This window comes from Cricetulus griseus, assembly GCF_003668045.3.
Source record: "Cricetulus griseus strain 17A/GY chromosome 1 unlocalized genomic scaffold, alternate assembly CriGri-PICRH-1.0 chr1_1, whole genome shotgun sequence".
NCBI lineage: Eukaryota > Metazoa > Chordata > Mammalia > Rodentia > Cricetidae > Cricetulus > Cricetulus griseus.
In genome coordinates, this window is record NW_023276807.1 from 212,219,438 (window position 1) to 212,240,831 (window position 21,394).

Here is a 21,394-nt window from a genome sequence, read left to right on the forward strand (position 1 = left end):
GCTTCCCACTAAACAGTGGGCTTTCTGGGGACAGGGTGATACCATTGTCTTCCACTTTGTTCCCAATCCCCTCCCTGTGGGCATCTTCACCCCACTGGTGTCCCAGTCTCTGTTGGCGATGCAGGGGGCCCTGACTAGAGTTCTATCAGGAATGTGCTGTGGTAGCAAAGATAGGATCTGGCATTCGAAAGGCAGGAGACCAGAGTGCTATGGCCTCAGCATCCCCCCACACCAGACTCCTGGGGCTGCTCTGAAGAAAGCTGGTTGATTTCCAGTCAGTGCAGGTGCCTGTAACTCCAAGGGAGCATCCGTGTCTCACTTACCTCCTTATCCATCCTCATCTTACCCCAATGTTGTGATAGGTAAATGGCTACTGAGTGAGGAGAAGAAGGAAGGTAGACGAGGGTCTGGGGATGCTCCTCTTCCTGCCAGGATGCTCTGAGCTCCTGTGTCTTCAGAACTCTGCGTGGGACCCGAGTGCTCCCTGGCCCTGGTGGCCTTCAGCCAAGGTGTCCTATAACACAGGACCCTCAGACAGCAGTTAGAGAGACAGCTGTCATACTTATGTATCTGAGACCTAGCTATTCAGTGCACATGCCCAAGTGGAAGGTGCCCACCTCTGCCTTTCACAGCATGGAAGTGTAGTTTGTTCCCTTTTCTACCTTTTGTGCTGTAGGACTAAAAAAAATGGTGTGGCTTTAAAAATAATCTATTGGACCGTTCCACTTTGTTCACTGCAAGAAGGTCAGGAAGGGTTCAAGAAAACACGACAGGGATGCTCATGTGCTTCTCTTGTGAGTGGCAGAGCCAGCCCCGCTCAAAGGAAGGCTTTATCTGGATGCTGGCAACTCATAAAAACGAGATGGCAGAAGGCTGGGAGGAGGAGGGAGAAATTGATCTAAATGTTTTCATTAAACATTCATATCTGACTGTAATTTCACTTGCTCTCTCCCTCTTAGTCCACCACATTCCAGAATAGGAGGGAGGGAATGCACACATACACACCTGTGTAAGTGCAGATATAAGATATGCCCGGAGATATACTTAAACCATTTTTATTACTGGACCGTCTTCTAAACATATGATCCAAACACAGTTGTTCTAAAAGCAAAATCTAAAAGACTGACTTGCTTAGTCCCTGAAAACAAGTTGGGATTTAGTATTTCTGTAAGTGAAAGTTCAGCTCGTCACCACGAGCTGTTCTCAAAACCCAACAAAGTGTCTGTCGACTTAACAGTGAAGACAGACAAATCCCCAAAGTTAATGTCTTCTCTAATTCATTTACTCTGTAAGCTCTGTGGTTCTCTGCATTCAAGAGAGACACTGCCTTTGCTGGCCCATTAAATATCCTGAGATTTCCAGAACTCAGCACAGACAACACAGTCAACAGTGGGACAGTGGTAGTGAGTCTGGCTGAGATATCACCGAATGGCTAGAATGTCTAGAGAGACTATTAGTATGTAGTAGTGCATGGAAAATACCCACGAGCCTCTGTGTTATTATTAGTTGTTACTTTATAGTGGGTAGTGACAAATAAAGAAAGGTAGCTGCCACTTTTTTCATGTTTACTATGTGTAGATGAAACCCTTGCTAATCACCACCTTAGTTAATCCAGACAACAGTCCCCTGAAATATGACTGTTATTATCCCCATTTTACAGACAAACAAACTGAGGATGACAGAGATGGAGCACTTGCCCCGAGTCATAGAACTGAAAACTTTGGGAGCCATTATTTCAGTCAGATTCTAAATGAGTGTGCATAGTCAGCCATTGTTGTCAGAGGCTTCCGCAGAAGTCACTCACCTGTTTGCTTTGTTTATGTATTACTTGATGAGATAAAACTACCATTCTCATTGCATATAAAAATTCCTAAAGCTGCCTCCTCATGATGTTGTGCAATTCTTCTTAGCTGTTGATAGGATCAGACTGGGGACTGGGGATGTGGACCATTTTCTAGAGTGCCTGGGTTTGACCCTCAGCACCTCATAAACCTGGCGTGGTGATGCATGCCTCTAATCCCAGGACTGCAGAGGTGGAGGTAGCCATTCAGTGTATCCCCAGCTATGTAACAAATAAGAGACCAACCTGAACACATGAGACCTTGTCTACAAACATGACATTGCTTTTAGACATGTATCTTTTTAAATTTTCACTCGGAAGCTCTGTGCTGGTAATGGTACATATCTGAAATTTCCACAATCCAGAGGCTGAGGCAGGGGAATATTGAGTTCCAGGTCAGCCGGAGCTAAACACAGAAGGAAAGCAGAGCTTTGAATGGACACCATGTTCAGATGTTCAACAGTCTTCAGGGTTATGCTTCTGACAGACACGGAGCCAATGGAAAAACAAAAACAACAACCATCCTCAAAGGGAGGGTGGCCTTGCGAATCTCTAACTCAAAGGAGAATTGTCCTTTGGAGTCTCAATGAATCTGGACTGCTCTGACCAGGCCCTTCCAATTCTCCTGGCATTCATACTGAAAACAAACAGCAGAGCACTGATTGCCGCAGACAGTCTCTGCAGGGCAGACAGTACACAGCAGTTCCCAGGCTGTTCTGCCAGGTCTCTCAGGTGTTCAGCCTGGGTGGGGAATTGCAACATGCGTAGGATGCCAGGTGGCCCTGCAGAGTCTGTCTCCAACTCAGGTGCTGCTGGGGACAATAATAACATTAGGGCCTGGAATGGCTCTGCTAGTCTCTGATGAACCCTCACTCATCTCATAATATCTTTGCCTAGATGTATTCCTGCAATCTTCTAATTTGTATTAGCTCTATTTTTATAGTGAGATTAATTAAGAGGATCTTAGAATTAAGCATGACTGAGCCAGACGTGGACGGCAGCTCCATGGAGCCAGACAAACCTTACCCAGAGTCAGTCTGGTTCCTGCCACCAGGCCAGCTTCCTGTTCAGTGGGAGATGGGAAGGGTAGACACATGGAACTTTCTTTTCAATTTATTTTATAAGTCATTTTTTTTTCAGTAGCCCAGGTAAGCTTGGAACTCACTCTGTAGCTCAGGCTGACCTTAAATTCTTAGCAATCCTCCTGCTTCTCCTGAGTACTGGGATTATTGACATTCGATACTCTACCTGGTTCCCAGGTGTGTTCAAAAGCTTCAACTTCCCAAAGGACCTAGAAGCTCCTCTCTCAGTCTGAGGAGCACAAATTCACCCCAATCTTTAAACTCAATTACAAATCTCTTAAGGGTGTTTCTGAAACTTTGGGGCACTTTGGAATAACACGCCCAAAAGGTGAGATTTTTTAACCAGTAAATTCATGAGCGTACAACTTCATTCATTTATATAATTCTATATAATTAATGGAAATAGGGTGTGGTGGGACAGGAGGAATAATTTTTAATATCCTGTGAAGTAGTTAGACATTTATGGTTGACAACAATTAATGGAATACTTAAAAGCAGTTACTAGAGGGCAGGGAACGGCTCAGCAGTTCAGAGCACTGGGGGATTGGGTTGGATTCCTAGTGCTCACATCAGTGGTTTATAACTTCCTGCAGCTCCAGCGCCAGGGAATATGACACTCTTCTGGCTTCTATGGGTATCTGCACCACATATGTAGATATACACACTCAAGCACACCTATAAAATATAAAAATGGGCTGCATGGGCCTCAAGAGATGGCTAAGAATGCTTACAGCTTTTGCAGAGGACTGGGGTTCATTTCTCAGCACTTACAACTCACAGAGCTTCAGTGCTAAGATACATGGTCACTCATATGTGTTCCCACACACACACATTAATCTAAAAATTTAACCTCTGAGGCCTGACATGATGTTGCTTGTTTTTAATCCAAGTACTCAGGAGGCAAAGGCAGGCAGAACTCTGAATTCACGGCCAAAGGCGAGCCTGGTCTTTTTACACAGTGATCCCAGGCCTGCCAAGGCTACACAGTGAATCCTTGTCTCGAAACAAACAAACAAAACAACAATCAGGAGACTCGAATATTTCTAAACTATAGCCAGTAAGAATATTCTAAATGTTCTCAGCACAAAGGAAAGGTGCATATCTGAGGAGACAGAGTTGCTGGCTGCCCTGATCTGGTCATCAACTAGACATTGCATACAGACATTGAAATGTCACACTGTACCCCATAGGTTGAAATGACTGTGTGTCAATGAAAAAGAAATACAGATAAAGTGAGAAATGGTCTTTTTTTTTCTCAGCGTGTTAAAGGTAAGCTGAACCAGGGAGCAGCGGCAGAGAGTGGTGGTCATAATTGGAGGATAGTGGTCCAGTTTTTAATGTGTTTTTCAACCGTGTTCAGTCAGTTTTGTTTGAGGATCTTCATTTATGAAAGTGCTGATCGGGTGCTCCTGTGGCCCTAATGTTCTCTAGGGTGTCCATGGGATGACCCTGCAGGTGTCTGAGATGGGACTACCTACTAGGACCTGGCATGTCAGCAGAAGAGGAAGGGAGGCTGCACCTGCTCAGCCCTTGGAACCAGAATTAGATGAATTCTCATCCCCAATGAACTCTCCTCCTACCTTAGCAATGAACGAGATCTAGAGGGAGGTCGTGGGTGGAGGAACCGACTCTTCCACCTCGGTGGACAGTGGGGTCCAAGGATGCTCAGGAGGGCACTGTGTCTTCTTGTGACCCCTGCCCTGTTCAGATCATTTAGCACTGTCTAGCTAGAGTTCATGTCAGCTTAAAAACAGACTGGACAAATAACAGGGGACACCTGGCGATGATTGCACTAAGGTCACATCCAGGGCTTCCTCCCGAGCTCACCAGAAGGGACTCTTGACGAGGCAATCATGGCACCTGGAATAAGAAACTTACTTTAGAGACAGCAAGGGGTCAAAGCTTTGATTCCACTTTGCTGTGAGCCTTAGGTGCGATGGCTTGCTTTGAAGGACATCTACACATTGACGACCACACCTATCTTCCTCAGTGATAGACCTCTGTGAAATGTCTGCATGGGCTCATGTGTTTGAACACCTGATCTTTGGATGCTGGCTCCGTTTGGGAAGTTTACGGAACCCAGGGAGGTGGTGCCTAGCTGGTCAGCTTAAGGCCACTGTGGGCAGGTCTTGAGTGTTACAGTGTACCAGCCAGCTTTGTGGTCAGTGCCATGCAACCAGCTGGTGCTAAGTAACAAGCTGCGGCTACATGATCCCATCACGGGCAGAGCCACCGGCAGCCATGCATTCCCCACCATGATGGACTAAAAATCCCCTGAAATCCTGCGCAGAAATTATCTCTTCTTCCCTTAAGTTGCTTAGGCCAAGTATTTGGTCACTGCAAGAAAGACAGTAAGAGACCTTGGTGTAGCCTGGACCAGTGGCTTTTCAGCGTGGTGTGGTATTGCATGCCTGCAACAGCAGTGTGTGGGAGGCTGAGGCAGGAGGATAAAGTGCTGTATAGTAAGACACTATCTTAAGGAAGACTGGGAGAGCTCACAGATTTTTTTTTCAGACTTCTTCATTTCTGGTTTGGTGCCTAGGTTAGGTGGAAAGCGATGAAAGTGAATGTGTTGGGTGGGGCTTCCTGGAAGACTGATTCAGCCGGGAGCTATGCTATCTGCTTTTAAAGTACACAGCTGCTCAGAACACACGTGTAACAGCTGGCAACAGCAGCCACAGTAAGTCTTAAGGTGACCTTGAGATAGGATGGAAAGGCAGAGAAACAGATGAAGCCCAAGTCACTAGTGCCCTTAGAGGCACCAAGAGAACTACGGGTCACCTTTTTTTTTTGGATTTCCTCTAAATGGAACAAAAGTTAAAGGGCATATTTGGGGGTTCTATGTTATATTCAGTTGACATTAACTTAAATGGAATCAGTCTCTTTGTTCCCATTTTTAAAAATCATCTCTTACATTTTAGCAATCCATTTTCTTACCACAGGCTTCATCTCCACTCACTCCTGAACTCTGCTGCCTTGTTCCTAGCCCAGTTTTCCTGCCCAGTGGTCCCTTAGACTGATTTTCTTCCCCCTTCCCAAGCTCTGCAAGTGTCCACTTGGCAGCTCTCTCTGAGCTTAACCCATTCGTCCTTCTTCCCCATGTCTGCCCTGCTCATTCCCTATAAATTTAGCCCCAGGCCACTTCTCACATCTCATCCTACTTACAAGGATGAGGAGAAAGGAATTGACACGCCCCTCTAGTTTAGTGCTCCACTCCATGCTTCCAGTGACCCTTCCACCCTCTCCCTAGACTTCCCCTGGCTCCTTGGCCCAGCCCAGTAGCTCTGCTCTCTCAGGGCAACCAACCTGCCTCCACCCAGCCCACCCAGCCTGGGATGGCTATGGAGTTGCCCTGGCCTCCAGGGGTGGAGACAGCTCTCTTTGATCCATCTTTGCTCTCTGGCTTTGGCCTCCTCACACTAGAACCTCAGGGGCTCCTCAGTCACCTCCCAGGGGTCACCTCAGCTCTTTTTTCCCACAGCTTTGCTTCTGGGAAGACTGCTTTTTCACTTTCTTCTCATTCTTACTCATTCTTTGACCCCTTGCTGTCTGACTGCTACTTCATAAGTCCAGGGCAGCTGGGCAGCTGTTAGAGTCACTATGGCTGGCACCTGGGGATACTTTTGCTGCCTTTTGTCACTCACCCTTTCTGGTGTGTGACATGGACTGATATGTCTCTTCTTACAGTGCTATTTGCCCCTTCCCTCATGTGGCTCTTGCTGCAAGACCCAGATGCCACCTTCGCTGCCCTTGATAGTTCTGAATAGCAATGGCCTCCATAGGTTCATATATTTGAATGACTGCTTGCCAGTTGGCAGAACTGTTTGGGAAGAATTAGGAGGTGTGACCTTGTTGGAGGCGGTCACTCCTCTAACAAGGTGGGCTTTGAGGTTTCAGAAGCTCACACCATCCCCAGTTAGCTCTCTCTGCCTCACATTTGTGTGTAAGTATGTAAACTCTCAGCTACTGTTGCAGCATCATGCCTGCCTGCCTGCTGCCGTGCTCCTTGCTGTGATGGTCATGGACTCTAACCCTCTGTAACTGGGAGCCACAAACTAAACACTTTTTTATAAGTTACCTTGGTCATGGTTCTTTGTCACAGCAATTGCAAAGTGTCTAAGACCCTGTCCAAGAGACCTGCCTCCATTGGCCAGGTGAGAGGGCTACAGAGTGATGTCAGCACACCACCCATTTCTTCATCCCATCCCCATTGTTTCTCTCCATCCTTCTCAATCTGTAACAGTTCATGTTCTCCTTGGGCCCATACTCCCACTGTGGGGAGAGATGAACTCACCCAGGCCATAGTTTGCTTCTTCATATTATTAAAAATGTTACACAGGCAACATATGAGTTTATTTTACTGAGGGTGGTAAATAATAGAAAAGTATGTGAGAAGTAAAGTCCCTCTCCCACCAAACCCCCACAGAGGTACCACGGCCCTGTTGGCAGTTGGCCGAGTCTGCTCCCTGGTCTTCTGCACACTGCACTGTTCCTGTACACATCTACTATTTTATACATTATCATCTCATGTGTCATTCTGCAATGACCCTTGGGGTGTCTTATCATAGTTCTTGTTTCCCCAGTAAATAAATGTGATGGCTATTCTTGGTTATCAGCTTCAATACATCTGGGATTAACCAAACACCCAAGCAAATAGGCACACCCAGGAGGAATTTTCTTGGTTTGATTATTTGAGATGAGAAGACCCACCTTATATCCAGGTCCTTTGAAGACAGAAGACCCACTCTAAATCAGAGTCTCACCTCCTCCTTCCTCAAAGCAGCCTATATAAAGGACCTGGAAGAAGGAAGCTTTTGCTCTTTGCCTGCTTGCCCTCACTCTCACTGGCAAGTTCTTCTATCCTGCTGCTGAGGCCTTCCTTCGCTGGCATTAGAGTCTACTTCTGCAGAATTCCAATGTGAGCTGAAGACCAAAAGAGACAGCTAGACTTGTGGTCTGAATAACTATTGGATTCTTTCTGTTGGGACACAGTTGTTGTTGAATTAGCTGTGCCCCCAGCAATGTATGTTCATTCTATCAGTTCTGTTTATCTAGAGAACCCTGCCTTAATATACAATACTTATCTGGCTATTTAATGTTTCTGTTGTTTTCTTTTCTTTTTTGAGACAGGGTTTCTCTGTGGCTTTGGAGGCTGTCCTGAACTAGCTCTTGTAGCCCAGGCTGGTCTCGAACTCACAGAGATCTGCCTGCCTCTGCCTCCCGAATGCTGGGATTAAAGGCGTGTGCCACCAATGCCCGGCTTTCTGTTGTTTTCAAATCATCCCATAAAAATAATTTCCTCTTTCTGTTTAAAGATTTTAAAATTTGTGTGTGTGTGTGTGTGTGTGTGTGTGTGTGTGTGTGTGTGTGTGTGTGAGAGAGAGAGAGAGAGAGAAGAGAGAGAGAGAGGAGAGAGAGAGAGAGAGAGAGAGATGTAGGGATGTGGGAGTATATGTCACAGCATACCTGCAGAGTCAGAGGGCAGCTTCATGGAGTCAGTTCCCTCTGTCCACCTTGATGTGGGCTTTGGGAATCCAACTTGGGTCGATAGGCTTGTGTGACAAGCATCTTTACCCCGTGATCCATGTCACTGGCTCCTTCTGTATATTTTCTTTTTATAAAAGACTTATTTTTAGCATTTATTTATGTGTACTCATGTGGTCCGTATGTGAGTATGTGCACATGATTTTGTGTAGGACTCTGCAAAGGCCAGAGGTTTCTGATTCCCCTGAAATTGGAGTCACAGTTGTGAGCTGCCTGATGTGGGCATTGGGAACTGATCTTGGTTGTCTGCAGAAGTATTAACTACTGGGCCACCTCTCCACACCAGTCCCCATATTTTCTCTTTTCCTTAAGGTTTATTTTAAGTGTATGCATGTTTTGCCTCCATGTAGGTTATATGTACCATGTGCATACCTGACATGAACCTGGTCCTCTGCAAGAGCTCACAATGACTCTTAACCACTGGGCCAACTCTTCACTAGCTCCACCTTCTACTTTCTTAAAGACATCTAAAAACACAGCATCTGTGAGTGCCTCATGGCACCACGCCACCAACTACACTGATTTCTTCTAGTACAATTTTTTAAGCTCTTGATGTTCTTTTTGTACAGTCACGGAGCACTCTAGCAATAAGAAACAAAACATACCCACCTACATTCTTTAAACTCATGTTTCTAGAACTCTGAAAACAGGGAGTAGTGCTCCAGTCTACCCTAGTCATCTGTTTTTAAGGAAAATGAATCTGTATATCAAATAATGCTGAGTATGTTTTTAAAATAGGCCAGCCAGAAACAGATTTAGAAGCTTAGTAGTTTTTTGACTTGTTTGTTTGTTTTTGAGACAGTATTTCATGTAGCCCAGGCTGGCTATGTAGCTAAGGATGACTCTGTAGTCAAGGATAGCTTTGAACGTCTGACTGTCCTGCCTCTACTTTCCAGGTGCTGGGGTCTCAAGTATGCTATCATGTCTTGCTATTTGACTTACTAATGTATTTTCTCTGTATTATTAAAACAAGTCATGCATGCATTTTTCACAGTCATAAACTTTTATCTAGATTAAGACCATCTTTTGTTACATTATTTGTGTTTCTGCGTGTGGGTATGTGCATGCCACAGCACACGTGTGGAGGTCCGAGCACAGCTTCTAAGAGTTGGCTCTCTCCTTCCACCATGTGGGTCTTGGGGATGGGGAGGAAACTCAGGTAGTCAGTATTATACCCGCTGACTCACTTTGATGACCTCAAGTCCTTCTTTTAATGTATTTGTCCTGTTGTTATTTTTTTGTCAATCTGGTACAGTTAGAGTCATCTGATAAGAGGGACTCTTAATTGAGAAGATGCCTTCATCAGATTGGCATGTAGGTAACCAATGTGGAAGGGCCCAGCCCATTGTGGCCTTGGCTCCATAAGAAAGCAAACTGAGCAAGTCAGAAGGAGCAAACCACTAAGCAGCATTTGTCAATAGTCTCTTCCTCAGTTCCTACCTCCAGGTTCCTGCTTTGAGTTCCTGTGCTGACTTCTCTCAGTGATGGAGTGTGACCCAAGAATTGTAAATAACCCCTCTCCTCCCCATGCTGCTTTCAGTCATAGTGTTTATTACAGCACTAGGCACCTAAGACAGTGTTTTATTTTTTAATCCTTTCTTTTTTTTGTAATTTTTTTATTAGTTCAAATTAAGAACAAGCTTGCTTCACATGTCAATCCCTCCTCCCCCTTTCTCCCCTTCCCCCCAACCCTCTCCGCAACCTCCCACCTGCCCCCCACCCCACCCACCCTCCACTCCCCAGGCTGGGTAGGGCCCTCCATGCGGGCACTCTAAGACAGTGTTCTTATGGTCAGTCTGTGGATACTCTCACCCTTTAGGAAATGACCCACCTGGGTACTTGCTATTGTGAACAGCCACCTTTGGGTGCCTTGTGAAAACATTTATGTATGAAGAGCTTCTGTTCTTTAAAAATCCAAACCCCCCCCCCCCGCCCTGCACTATGGAAACAGCATCTGCCTCCTAAGAACACTAAAAGCAGAACTGTGTCTGAGTGTTTAGCCAAGAGAGTCAGGAGAGGGCCCTGCTTGCCCCAAGTAAACACACACAGCAACACTACTCACAGCAGCCATGAGGTGGGCATGCCAAGTGACAGCATTGGATGGCTGTGTAACACAGTGGGTTGTGCATGTCCAAAAGCCATATTCTTTTTTCAAAAAGACTTTAAAAGTTAAGAACGTCCAGGCATATGCTGCAGTATATATAAACTCTGAGGACATTGTGCTAAGAGCAATGTGCTGGTCACAGAAAGATAGATATTATCAGTATTTTTTCATATGTACGGGGACCCTAGAGTCAGCAGATTTGGAGAGGTGGAAGGGGATCTCCAGAGGCTGAGGGAGGGGAAGGAAGGAGTCAGTCTTTAATGAGGACAAAGTTTCAGTTTTATAAGGTTCTAAAGATCGATGGTGGGGTGGTTGCCGGCAGTGTGAATGTACTTCATGCCACTGAACTGTTCAGGTAGCAGTGTCGAAGGCAGGGGATTTATGTTCTCTATTTTTCCTCAAATACACACACACACACACACACACACACACACACACACACACGAAGATCTTTGGCTGCAACAGTTGGAAGGAGGCACCCTTGGGTTTGGGGTTAGTGCTTGGAAAGCAGATGTATTGCCTTTTCCACTGGCTGCTAATCTAATTTCAGAACTTCGGAATGTTGGGGCTAGATGGCCTGAAGGATCATCACTTGTTTCTGGAACCCAAATGCCCACAGGGACCCCATGGCCACAAGCAACAAAGAACATCTCAAAGCCAGAAAGAAAACGCAAGTTCTTGTCTGTCCAGAGCTGCTGCTCACTGCAGGCAGGTCATATACCACAGCACTGGGTCCCAGAAGGCCTCCAGTGACATTTCCTGAGAACTGCAATCTTAGTACCTAAGAAAAAGAAGTTTAACACTGAGAGGGTTTACACACACAGGCATGTGCTTGCTGTAAGTGTTGGAGGAGGAGAGGGAGCAGGTACCCAAGATGCTCATGCAGCCCATGAGGGGCAGAGCACTTAGCTTCAGGGACAGGCAAGCCCCTCTCTCTGACAGATTTTAGGTTGCAGTCCAAGGTCTGTCCTCATTCAGGAAGTCTCCTGATGAGGTGTGGAGATCTATAGGACAGTGTTGAAGTCTATACTTAGAATCCTGCCTCTCATCTCCTACTCTGCTAATTTTCACTTTTGTTGAGTGTAGCTTAACTTCTCTACCCCACAGCTGGCTGAGAAGTTAAGAAAATTCTTCCTAACCCCACAAGGCAGTTTTGAATATGGTCTTCAAAAACCATTCCATAAGTGCCAACAATTATTATCATCACAACTACTGGTATTTTGGTAGTACTTTTCAGTGCTACGACCTAGGGCTCTGTAATACCAGACAGACGTGCCGGCATTGAGCCATGTCCCCAATCCACCATATTTTAAATACATCATTGAGAGCAGTGATTAAGCAAAAATGAGCAGTGTCTATTGATTTGAAATGAACTCTCACTAGGCTCCCAACTAAACTAGAATTGAGCCAGTTAAGCCAAATATCAAGGATACAGGTAGATTTCAAAACAAACCAGCTTTTCCTGAAAATGTGAGATTCCAGTCTGTCTGACTCAACCTAATAAGGAAGTCCCCTCAACTTAAGCCCAGATAGAGCTCTGGTGATCTCTCTCTCTCTCTCTCTCTCTCTCTCTCTCTCTCTCTCTCTCTCTCCACTCGTCCCTGTTGCTTATTGGTTCTGTTTCTTTGTTCCTATGACATTGTTACACCATTATCAGGTGTGGAGTCTCATTTCTTTGCACATATCGAAGCCTGAACAAAACCCACAAATCAGAACAATAGTAAATGATCACTCTTGTTGTTGATTCTACTATCGCATGAAGCAGTGTAGATGGCTTTGAATGCATTCCCTTGCTTAACCATCCCAACAAAAGGGTTGGTTCTCTTTTACAAACCAGGAAATGGAGGCCCTAGATCTGTAACTAACTTATGACTACAGCTATCAAGCAAAAGGCATTCTACCAACCATGCTATGATGCAAGCTTGCTAGATTTTATTTCCCTGTGTCCCTTTGCTACCCTGTTCTTACAGATATTACACTGTGGTCCTTGAGTTGGTTCTTGTTGGGATTTCTTATCATTCTTTTCTCAGTGTGTGCTGAGACATACACTTTTTACCATAAGCTTCAATTTGTTTATTATGATATTGCTATATTGTAGCTCTTGTTTTTTGAAACATGGCCTCATTATGTAGCTCTGGCTGGCCTGGCATTCAAATCCCTGCCACACTGTCTTTGGAGTGCTGGGATACAGTCATGTGACATCACGTCCAGCCCTTACTTTCTTTTTAAATTTAACACATATATACTAGAAGATATTTTTAAGATAAGCTTTCAGGCCAGAGTGATGTCTAATTTTAACACAATTTTCTTACCTGTTCCCATATTTTCAGGACTAGTGCTTGTGTTTGGTGTCTTCCCACTGCAAACAGCCCAAAGTGATTTTTCCCAGTTACAGATGTGTTTGTAACCCTTTCTAGTCTACAAAAATGACTTTATTCTAAGACTTTTGTTATTGGTATCAATTTCTTTCTTTTAATTAATTTCTCGATAATTCAAAAATTGGGGCTGTTTTAATTGTGGAAAGAGTTACTCACACTGGGTCTCCCCCACCCCCTTTTTCCTTGTTCGTTTGCGGTGTTCTGATGGAAGATGCCGCTCCTCATCTCTGCCTATCTTTAGACCTGAAGAACAGGGCATTGACTTTTACAAATTAGTAATATCAACACCGAGTAATAAGTATTACCAAAATTCTAGCTGATGTTTATTTTCATTTTGATCTTGGAAATATTTTTCACCCATTTGCTTACAGCTAAGCCAGACATGTCTTTGGCTTGTTGATTTGTGCAGCTGCCATTCTTTCTTCCTTTGTTTGAGTAGTTTCTGTCTTGAACTTGAAACCTTTGTTCTAGATTTTGATTTAATAGACCATAGTGGACAGGACCTAAGTGTGGGTTTAGACGCTCCCGAGCAGCTCTCTCACACAGCTGAGAGACACTGTTCTGAGTTAGACTGCAGGCAATCGCAGCTGGCTGTTTTCTCAGTGTTTAAACATCAGTGTATTTTGACCCAGCTGTTTTCATTATGAACATCACAAAGAACTGGTTTGCTTCCTTCCTGGTTCCTTCTTTGTTCGAGGTGGTGATGCAACAGCCAATGTCAAGTTTGCATTTCTAGTGTTTTGTTTAATTCACCAGGTAGTTTCTCTTTCATTTTCTTCCTGCAACTGTCTTGATCAGTTTGCCTTTTTGAGAAAGAACAACCTGCTCTTGGAACTCTGGTGTTTGAACACATGTGCACATGTGTATGGAAGCCAGATGTCAGCTTCAAGTGTTGCTCCCCAGAAACCATTTACCTTATTTTTTGAGACAGGGTCTCTCGCTGACTCTGGATTTCACTGATTTAGCTAAGCTCTGTCTCCCCAGTGTAGGGACTGTGGGGGTACACATAGCTTTGATGTGTGTAGGTGCTGAGAATCCAAACCCAGAGCTTCATGCTAGTGTGACAAGCCAATTGTCAACTGAGCCACCTCCCCAGATCCTTTGTTTTTTCTTGTTTTTGAATGAGCCAAATCTTTTATTTGTTTATTTACTGCATTTGAAGTGCTCTTCAATGACATTCTTTCCTGAGATTCTTAGCCACCACACAACTGCTAACAACCACTTTACTGGTTGGTTTCCCCTCTTGATCAATTTTACAGAGGCCTTCCTTTTCTCCCAGTTTCTTATTGTCATCACACTTTATTAGGTTGATATTGAGTGCTCATTGTAAAAGGCCTTCACCAGCTTGATATACATAGGCTCCTCACAATTGGATGCCAACACACAAAGATGGGCCTGGAGCTTTGTCTACAGTGTTGACAGTTTCATGCTAGGCCATTGTGGATGAGGGCGGTCTTCACCACCTCTTGTATAGTAATGCTAATGTCTATTATACCTCTAGCAGCAATGTCTTGCTCAGCCTCAGCAGAGGGTCTGGGTGAGGCTGAATCTTGGATTGTACTGGAGATTCTGCCTCTGGAAAAGCCAGAGTCTCGTGTAGCGAAGCCTGTCCTTGAATTCCTGATCCTTGGGCTCTACCTTCTGAGCACTGGGATTACAGTCCTATGCCACCATACCTGGCTTATCTCTGTTATTTATTGCCACTGTAGGTTTTTGTGGAGAAATCATTATAGAGCCTCTGCCTTAAGTATTATTTCGTCCTAATTTAAAACAGAGAACCCGTGGGTGTGTGCTGTTTCTGAAAGACGAGGTCTGAATCTTCTCAGATTGGCATCTTTAATCCACATTGAAAGGTTCAGGCATTATGCTGGCCTGCCCCTGTTACCTGGTGAAACAGGCATTACCCTGGTCAGCCCAAGGTTCCATGGGAACTAAGTCTGCACGCAGGTGCAGAGGACCCCTTTAAAGATAGGCCCCTGCCCATTTATGCTCTCTGTTCCTCTGTCCAGCTCTGTGTGCGCTCTGTTCCCCTCTCTCTGTTTCCCTGCTCTGTCTGTCTATGGCGACCGGCCATGGCGGTCAGCCATTTACCCCTGTTCCTCTTCTTAGTCTCCCCATTCTGCCGGGCCTTATAATAAACTTATAGTCAATATGTATGTCTCAGCATTTCTCTTTTCTTCTTTTTAAACAAAAGAATAACACACATGTTAGATAGTGACAGGTTATAGCTGTGTATATTAATGGGGTACAAAGCACTGCTATGATTTGAATCCAAAGTGGGATGACCAAGTCAAGCCATCCAACTCATCTATCCCCTCAAACATTTGACCCCTTCCATGATGAGGACGTTTGAGATTGCCCCCGTCCCATGTGTGACACTAAATGCAGCTTCACTCTCCTCCTCTCTATTTTCCTCCTTTCTCCCCTTCTTCCTTATCCCTTTACAACCCTTTGCTGTGTGGTTTCAGCTGAAAACAATATTTTGACTTACTGGTCCAGCTTCCTTATTTTTGGTGCCACACCTCTCATCCCAGTGCTGGGGAAGCTGAAGTAGGAAGATGATGAGCTTGGGGCTAACCTGGGCTACATAAGACCTTGTCAAAAAAAAAAAAAAAGGGCAATAGCCAGACACAATGTAGCTCACCTTTAATCCCAGCACTATGGAGGCAGATGCAGGAGGATCTTTGTGAATTCTAGGATAGCCTGGTCTACATAGCAAGCTCCAGGACAGCCAGGGCTGTGTAGAGAGATCCTGTCTCAAAAAAAAAAAAAAAACAACAAAATAACAGTAAACAAAAAGTATTTAATTAATTAAATAAACACACTCAGTCTTGCTTCCCATCAGCTGCATTTGGTACATGTTTGTAACTCAGGGCCTGCAATAGTGAATCTGCTCTGTCTGACCACAGGCAGCTGGCTTCACTGTACTCCTCATAGACTCTTCTGGATGGTTCTAATACTCTACCAATGTTACTACTTCCTCTCATTTAAAACTCTGCGCCCCCCCCCCCCCCCCCGTTGTGATACCGGGGAAGAACTCAGTCTCATGTAAGTGTAACACTTCCTACAGCTAAGTAAATGTTCTACGGCTGCACTCAACCCTCCTCTAAATTCTAAAACAAATGGGAAACATGGACGTTGCCATTTATATTTCTTGACTTAGAAATAATTCCATGGCAGAAATAATAGATGCACATTATAATAAAAACCAGGCATTCTGTCTGGAGAGATGGCTCAGCCACCAAGTTTGAAAAGCTGAATTTAATCTCTGGGGTCCACGTGTTAGGGAAGAACCTTGTGTTATCCGCTGACCTGTGCATAAATGTCAGTGTGTTGTATGCATACACACACACACACATACAGAGAGAGAGAGAGAGAGAGAGAGAGAGAGAGAGAGAGAGAATACATAATACATACTTTTTATTTTTTATTTTATTCTTTCATTAGTTCAAATTAGGAACAAGCTTGCTTCACATGTCAATCCCTTCTCCCTCTCCCTCCCCTCCCCCCAACATCCCACCTGCCCCTACCCATCCCCCCTCCACTCCCCAGGCAGGGTAAGGCCCTCAAAAGGGGCTCCCCAAAGTCTACCACATCCTCCTGGGCCAGGCCTGGGCCCTTCCCCAACATACATGCTTTTTTGAGGCAGAGTCTTACTATGTATTCCTGGCTGGCTTGGAACTCTATGTGTAGACCATGCTGGTCTCAGACTCATAGAGATTCTCCTGCCTTTGCCTTCTGCATGCTGGGATTAAAGATGTGTGCCACCATGCGCAGGCAGAGTAATACTTTTAAAACACTAAACAATCTGTTATTTATATAACAATTGTTATGTTATGCTATATTAATGTCTTTACATGTCAACCTCCCAAAGGTACTGCACTTACTTGCCATCTGCACTGTTCAGTTCAACTCTGTTCTTCCATGACGTCTGTGCTTATGTGCGTGTGTGACTGTAAATGCTTGGGAGTGGATTTCACACACTGCCCTTGCTCTAACTGACTGGATAACAGACTGGGTTATTCTCATTATCTTACAGAATTTAATTGGGGCTGGCTTGCAGTTTTAGATAGAGGCTTAGTCCATTATTATCATGGCGGGGAACATGGCGGTGGGCAGGCAGACATGGTGCTGGAGACGTAGCTGAGAGGTCTACATCTTGATCTACAGGCAGCAGGAATAGAGAGACGCTCAACCTGGTTTGAGCTTTTTGAAACCTCCAAGCCCACCCCCAGTGCACACCTCCTCCAACAAAGGCCACATCTCTTAATCCTTCTCAAATAGTTCCTCTTCCTGCTGACTAAACATTCTACTATATGAGCCTATGGGGACCATTCTCATTAAACCGCCACAGGCACTAGAAGCAGAGAGATTGTTGATTATTTATGTACTTATTTTTTGCTGTTTCTGTGACAGTGTCTTATTCTGTAGCCCAGGCTAGTCCCCAGGGCTCCTGCTGTCTGTGTGCTTGGATTAAAGTTGTGTACTGCTGTCAACACTCAGGAGACAGAGACAGGTGGATCTCTGTGAGTTTGAGGCCAGCCTGGTCTGCAGAGTGAGTTCCAGAACAGCCAGGGCTACACAGTGAAACCATATATATATATATATATATATATATATATATATATATATATAATATATATATTGCCCCCACCAAAAAAAAAAGTTGTGGTGGCGACATGCACCACCAGTCTGTCTAGAAGGCAATATTTCATTTTTCAGCTGAAGTTTTTAAATTTTAATGAGATTGACATATTGCAAGGATTGAGGGGCCATTTGTATTGTATATTCATGTCTTTTATTACTTTTTGATTTTTGCTTTTATTTTTAATTGGTGAAAACTCTTTATATGAACCTGTGTGTATGTGTGTGTGTGTGTGTGTGTGTGTGTATGTGTGTGTGTAGTACAATATTTAACTTTGACTCAAGTGTATCTTGAATTTATATGCTGAGTTTATAGGCTCCCACAAATCTATAACTCTAATAAATAAAAAATTCTGTTTTTCTTTGCAAAAAATTGATTCTGGTGTCAAACTAATGACTCTACTTACAACTTCAAAGTTAGAAAACCTTTTTTTTTTTACTAGTAATTTCATCGTTTGATTTTTATGGTTTGGATTATATGTGTAGATCAATTGGCACATCTGGAGGCTGTTGCTGTGCACAGCATGAGTTAGAAGTCAAGCTCCATTTTTCTTCCAAATGTAGAGTAATTTTAAATTTTATTTCTTTAATTGTGGTGTTGAGGATCAAACCCAGGAGCTTAGCACCCCACAGCTCAGCTACATTCCAGCTCTGGCTAGTTGATCTTTTCATAATAAAGAATTGTTTCTCTTGAAGCTAGAAGTGAGGAAATGGCTGTGATTCCCACCCTGGCACTGCTCCGGGCAAGGCTGGCCTTTCACCTCTTAGCATACACGAGCCTAATCCCTAACAACACACAGGTTCCAAAACTGCTTGGAACTCTTTGTCCAGTAGATCCTTCCAGCATAAAAAAAATGTATAAACCATATGATTCAAATGCCTGCAGGCTTCTGAGGTGGATGCTACCCTGGGCAAAGGGGTACCCTATCCTGCCACTTAGTGGGCCCCAAAGGTGAGGCTTCTGCTCCAGTGCAAAGCTTCACTTCTCTCTCTATTCTGAGCTCTCTCTCTCTTGGAATGGGGATGTCCACCCCTTGCCTGCCCCATCATGGTCTTTTGGAACACACATAACAAACTTGTTCTTGCAGGTTCACAGCCACAGAAAGGATTTCTTTCTCCCTGGGACCACCAATACCTGATTGACATGATAGTGTGCTGACACAGGACTTGGAGTGGTTCTGGGAAAGGTAAAACTTTGGACCAGTTGGAATGGGGTAAGTATATTTAGCATGTGAGAAGAATATGAATTTGGGAGATATAGAGGGTATGGTGTTATGGGCTGAGTGGTATCCCTCCAAATTTGTGATTAAAGTCATACAGTGCCTTTAGAGACAGGGCTTGCAATGGGAGATGACATTGAAATGGTGTTGTAGGGATGAACTTTAATCTAAATGTGTCTTCGTAAGATCAGGAATTACAGAGAAGCCCAGGGCACACTCTTCGGAAGGATCACGTGAGGACACGGGGATGTGGGCATCTGCAAACCAGGCACAGGCCTCCAGAAAAACCAGTTCTGCCCACATCTTGCTCTTGGATGTCCAACGTCTAGAATCGTGAGTGTATTGCCTACGTCTGCAAATCAGTGACCAAAATGCCCCCAAAGAAAGGAGGGAACTATTTGTTTTAGCTCAAGGTCACTAGGCCCCATGTGCTTGGGCAGAACATCTTGACATTTGGCATTCACTTCATGGGAGATGGGACACACAAAACAAGAGGAACGGTAAAGGAATGGGGACTTAGGCACACACCCCAGGAGACCTCTTACCACAGCTAGACCACTACCTCCTGAGATTTTTCAGCACCATCCAAAATAACACCCCAGCTGGAGAGCAGACATGGGGGACATTACACACCCAAGCCATGATAGTGAGGGAATAACTTTCTGCTCAGTCATAAGTCATTCTGAATTCAATGTTAGAACCCCTGGATGTTGATGAAACTTAGCAGCAGAGCACTTGCTAGTTTGCCAGAGGCTTCAGGCTCCAGCCCCCCTCACATACAGCTTTCAGCTTCTTCCCTTGGTATTAGTCCTTTGGGGGTCCTCTTGCTGTTCACATTAGAACTGAAGCTCACATAGAATGACTTTTGCTAATGATGAGAAGAAGTAAGGGTTCATTTTTATTCTCACTTAGACACTCAACAAAGTACCTTTAAAAACAACAACAACCAAAATTGTGTGCACCCCCTTGGTCTTAAGGGATGCTATCCATGTGCACTCGTGTCTTGCTGGCTAAGTTCTACTCTTTGGTGATTCACCAGCCGGGGGCCAACCCTGACTGGAAGATCAAGTTCTCTCGGGTTAATCTTCACAGTCTTGGTTATTCTTAGCACTTTGCATTTCCACATCCATTTTTTTTCCCGCCTTTGTTGAAATACAGCCAACAAATGAAAATTGTACCTCTCTAGGGTGTATAACTTGGTGTTTTGATATATGTCCCCACCCTGGAGAGATTACCACAATCAAACTAAATGTGGCCATCCCCTCACATAGGTGGCTTGTGTGTGGGGATGCTCAGAACCCTAGCAGATTTCAGGTATAAATAGTTGAGTCAGCTATGTCACCACTAGACCTCCAGGATTTTTTCTTTTTTCATTATGAGACAAGGCCATGCTGTGCAGTGCGGTTTGGCCTGGAACTCACTATACAAATAAGCCAGGCTGGTCTCCAACTTGAGATCTCTCTGCTTAGCCTCATGAATACTGGGATTATAGCCATGCACCTCCATGCCCAACTTTAGCATCTAAATTACACATTGTACACTTTGACCCATAGTTCTCTATTTCCCCACCCCATCTATTTGTGTGTGTGTGAGAGAGAGAGTGAGAGAAGCGCACGCGTGCGCGCGCGCGCGCGCGCGCACACACACACACAGAGAGAGAGAGAGAGAGAGAGAGAGAGGAGAGAGAGAGAGAGAGAGAGAGAGCACATTTCAGAAAACAAACACTAAAACATTTTTGAAAGCTACTGGGATTTCTCACTTTTATGTGGGTGGCTGGACGAAGGCATGTGAAGGCACTGGGGGTGGAACCCAAGGCTTTATGCATGACATGAAAATGCAGAACTACTGAGCCATAGCTATTCTTTTTCTAGTTTTTGGTTTGTTTTTTTATTTGCTTGTCTTGTTTTTTTGAGGCAGGGTCTTGCTATGTAGCCCAAACTAAACCTCCGACTCTTACCCTCCTGCTTCTGCCTCTGGAATGCTGGGGTTGCAAGCATTTGGTGCCACACCTAAAAGCTAAATACATAACTGGGCTGGGGAGATGACTCAATGGGCAAGGTACTTACTTGTGCTTGAGGACTTGAGTTTGATTCCCAACATCCATGTAAAAGCCAAGCATGACAGCTGCATTGTTGTGGAATATTACTTTAACTGTGTAAAGATGTGTTTTGTTCATATTGTGGGATATTACTTTAGCTGTATAAAGGTGTGCTACATTTGTTTATGCTGCATTTGTCTGATGATGTAATGGTGTGTTGCCTTGCCTGCCTAAGGCATCTGATTGGTCTACAAAAAAAAAAAAAAAAAAAAAAAACCCAAAAAACCACTGAACAGCCAATAGCTAGACAGTAGAGAGATAGGCAGGACTGGCAGACAAAGAGAATAGGAGGAGAGAAGAGAACAAGAGAAGAGAACAGGTACAACAAAGGAGAAAGAAAGGGAGACACCCAGGGCCTGCCAGGTAGCTGCCAGCCAGCTAGACACCAAGTAGGACATGTAGAATAAAAGAAAGGTAAAAAGCTCTGAGGCAAAATGTAGATAAAGAGAAACAGGTTAAATTAAATTATAAGAGCTGGTGGGAC

General features: G+C 44.5%; 1 pseudogene; it reads right to left on the minus strand.

The window, feature by feature from the left end:
• Window positions 1-14,091: 14,091 nt before the first annotated feature.
• Window positions 14,092-21,394, minus strand: part of LOC113832717 — a 111,468-nt pseudogene continuing 104,165 nt past the window's right edge.